Consider the following 3,649-nt stretch of genomic DNA (forward strand, 5'->3'; position numbering starts at 1 on the left):
GGCATTATAGATAAATGATTATCGGTACTGTACCAGTACCGATACCAAGTTTAATGAAGATTTTATTTTTATTAAAAAAGAAGAAAGTGGAGACCAAAGCGAGTACCGTAACTAAAGTATCCGTACCCGTACTATAAAATTCAGTACGTGTATGGGTACCCGGAATTACTGACTTTCGGTACGAATATTTTCGGGTACATGTACAGGTAAGGTACCGATCTCATTCATAATAGTGCGTATTTTGATTATTGTAACTTTACTATATGTGTACGAGTATGTTAAGATGTAAATTCCATGTTGCTAAATATATTTTATTCAAATATGAACTAAAGGATCATTTGGATGAACGATTTGTTTTATTAATCATCTTATCTTAAGGATATAAATTAAATGATATAAGTTAGAAATATGTGAAATAACCCATTTTTATTTGATTTTGGTATTTAGAAGTAGGTATGGAAAATTCGGGATCAAACTAGCAAGATGGAAAATGATAATCAATGCAACAGCTGGTGTACCATATGCCTTGGCGTATGCTAGTGGGCAATGTTGTAAAAATCGCTAGTCGGAGGTGGGGTGGGGACTAGCAATTAATCAGGATTAATTGAGATTAATCGGGATTAATCGGATCATACTTTAATGTATATTTTTTAGTTTTATTTATATACACGCACACATTTTTATATGTAATTTTCAGTTTTATACATACACAAACATATTTTGGCCGGAATATCGCCGGAAACCGCCGGTTTTTGCTAAAATATCGCAGGAAACCGCTGATTTTAGTCGGAATCTCGTCGAAAACCGCCGATTTTGGCCGGATTTAACCGTTGACCGATTAATTAGCTGACTAGCCAAAATTAATCAGTGAAGTGAAGACTAACAATTACTCGGAGATTAATTAGTGCCTAATCGGGATTTTTCCAACACTGCTAGTGGGGATCCGTCATATGTTGAGATGCACGTTGGTTGTGTTGTTTTTTAACGAGATGTTACAAGTCTCTAATATACCTTAGATGATTATCCTATTGTTGTGTTTATATACTAGTTCAAGTTTTGGGATGTACGGACAAACAAAGGATGCTGATGCTGCGGTTGAAGTTCCAAACCCTAAGTTTTATGTAGTCATTAGAACAATTACCTTGGAATAACGAGGTGGAAGATCAAATGCTCGGGATGTGATTTCAACACACACCCAAATTAAAATCATATGTTGTGGAAATGTCATTTAAGTTAATTCGCTCAAGTGTAGTCTTTCAGTTAATGAATAATGTTTTTAACCATTAATTAAAAAGAGATTAGACATGTTGTTACAACATTGTTCTCTTATGAACTAAAATAAAAGAAAAAGATTTGGGGACCATTTTCCGCAATAATCAAAGCAAGATTCCAACACGAGACTCTCTTAGAGGGGAATCAAGTGCTTACCATTGCACCGACCAGTGAAGGTTATGGTTCGGGAGTTTAGAGATGAGGTTGTTCTAGGATTATATCATGAAGACGATATGAGGCGTGCAATGAAGGCCATATGCAAGATTGATGCTTCTAACATCTTCCTGCGCGAGATCACTCGAGACATAGTTATCTATTATCGGACGATTTTAAATCCCCGGGTGCCAATATATCGTGTTTGATTTTATACTCACATTATATATTAACAGTACTTAGCCTCTTAGGGACTGACACGAGAATATGCATCATGCCTATTTCATGACTTTGCTTGAAAGAACAGGAGCGAAGAACAAATCAAAATAGGTGAAAACTATTTTCTTTATGTTGAATAACTGAAAATCATATTTATTTATTTGAAGAGATTACAATGGAAACGATGTTATAAAGATAACTATTAAGAAGGTAGAGATAAAATAGTGATACTAAACGTCAAACTGTAACGATATTTAAGGTAGAGATAAAATAGTGAGTAATAACGATATATCATTATGGATATATCATTATGGGTTAAGTTATTCTACAAAGTGTAATAAAAAATAAGAAGTGTTAGAAGCCGTAATTAATTGATATGTGTTAAGTAAGAATAAAGAAAAATTGTATAAAACTAAGGGAGTGGGAGTGATCCAATTTCTATCACTCACCACACCCAATGGTGGTATGCCACCTCACCCCACCACATTCCATCACTAGTGATGGAATTTAGTGGGGGTGGTGGTAGTGTGATGGATATGTATATATATATATATAATATAAACGAAGATCTAAAAATCCTATGTGTCGCAATATGGTCGCTCCCCCATTTTTTGGAGCCACCAGATTTGCTTGATTTTAAAATGGAGGCTTCTCATTGATTTAACCTGGTTTTGACCCGTTTAAGGATTAAATTTCGCGGGTCATGATTTTTACCAAACCGACATACACTTAAAATGGGTCAGTTCAATAAAACCCCAAGTACCGGCAATCAACAACCTTATGTTCATTCCCCAAGTTACATCGGAGTGCCACCGGCAATCAACAACTTCATGTTCATTGTCGATATGTTAAGGTGAGAGTCTCTGACCGAATCTAGACTTGTGATGCTATCCATTAAACCCATAAACCATAAATCACATAATCCTTACGCATCTTAACTTTAATCCTTTCTCTGTTCTCTCTGGTACTGAACCCTCCCTCTCAGCCACCCCAAATTAACAAAACCCTAGACCTCAATTCCGGCCAAAACTACTACTCTCATCAATTTGGTGATAATAGAAACTATGATACATCGATAAGGAAAATAAACCAGAAGGTGATTTGAATATGATTCAATATATTAATAGGTGTATATTATACACAGGTATGCTAATTTATATTGTATATGCGTAACAGGTGTTGTTGAACTCTTAGCCTCCTGTGATGTTCTAACTCGGAACTGGAAATTAGGTCATTACTACTAATCTTATGCTATTTGAAATTTGGTTATTGTATTTTGAATTCTACTGCTTTTGGTTGAACTGCAGGTTCATATTTAATGATTGTTAGAGGATGTGTTATTGTGTTGACAAAGGTTTGATTTTAAAGAATTGAAGAGGATGGGTAGTTACAGTGAGAGTGAAGATGAGTTTTTTAACGCCCACCATGTGTTCGACGTTATGTCTGACTCAGCTAATTTTTTGGAGGATTGCTCAAAATCTGGGTTTGGGTATGATTATTGGGCTGGGAGTTTGGATGGTGTTGATGCTAGATCTGAAAAATTATTGAAGTTTAAGGGTTTGAGCTCTAGATGTCATGTTGAAGAGATACAAAAGATGGTTTTGTTAATGAGATACGAATTAAACCGAACCTGTTCTAGATGAGTTCTTGTGTAGGCCATCTTTGAATGATTGATCAGTGAAGAGGTAGGTCCCAGTAGAGCCCAGTTAGACCCGCAAGACTCACCTTGAAGAGGGACGTTTGCGCAAGGACCAACTGGTTCCGCAGGACCCACCATGCTCAGAGATGAAGACCTTATGCGCAGTACGCCAGCTGTTCCCGCAGGGAAAGCCTCCCAATGGTGAAGTACCCCGCCTGTCCCCGCAGCTGCGGATACAAGCCATCAGGGAAGGCTACCCGCATTAATAGCAAGGCTACACGCACAAGGCACTAACTCAATAATTCAGTGTCACCTGAAGGAATGAGCAAGGCGGGAATACTCCCGCCCAAATGAGCCAGTCCGTAT

General features: G+C 37.1%; 1 long non-coding RNA gene across 1 annotated transcript; it reads left to right on the plus strand.

Annotated features, from left to right (window-relative positions):
• Positions 1-2,630: 2,630 nt before the first annotated feature.
• LOC143530492 (uncharacterized) lies at positions 2,631-3,092 on the plus strand. The gene is made up of 3 exons (XR_013134859.1): positions 2,631-2,740; positions 2,821-2,874; positions 2,952-3,092. It is a non-coding gene; the product is annotated as an uncharacterized LOC143530492 (long non-coding RNA).
• The last annotated feature ends 557 nt before the right edge of the window (positions 3,093-3,649 follow it).

This window comes from Bidens hawaiensis, unplaced genomic scaffold, assembly GCF_021521415.1.
Source record: "Bidens hawaiensis isolate Kalapana, Puna unplaced genomic scaffold, B.hawaiensis_p1.1 tig00008947_1, whole genome shotgun sequence".
In the NCBI taxonomy this organism is placed as follows: Eukaryota; Viridiplantae; Streptophyta; class Magnoliopsida; order Asterales; family Asteraceae; genus Bidens; species Bidens hawaiensis.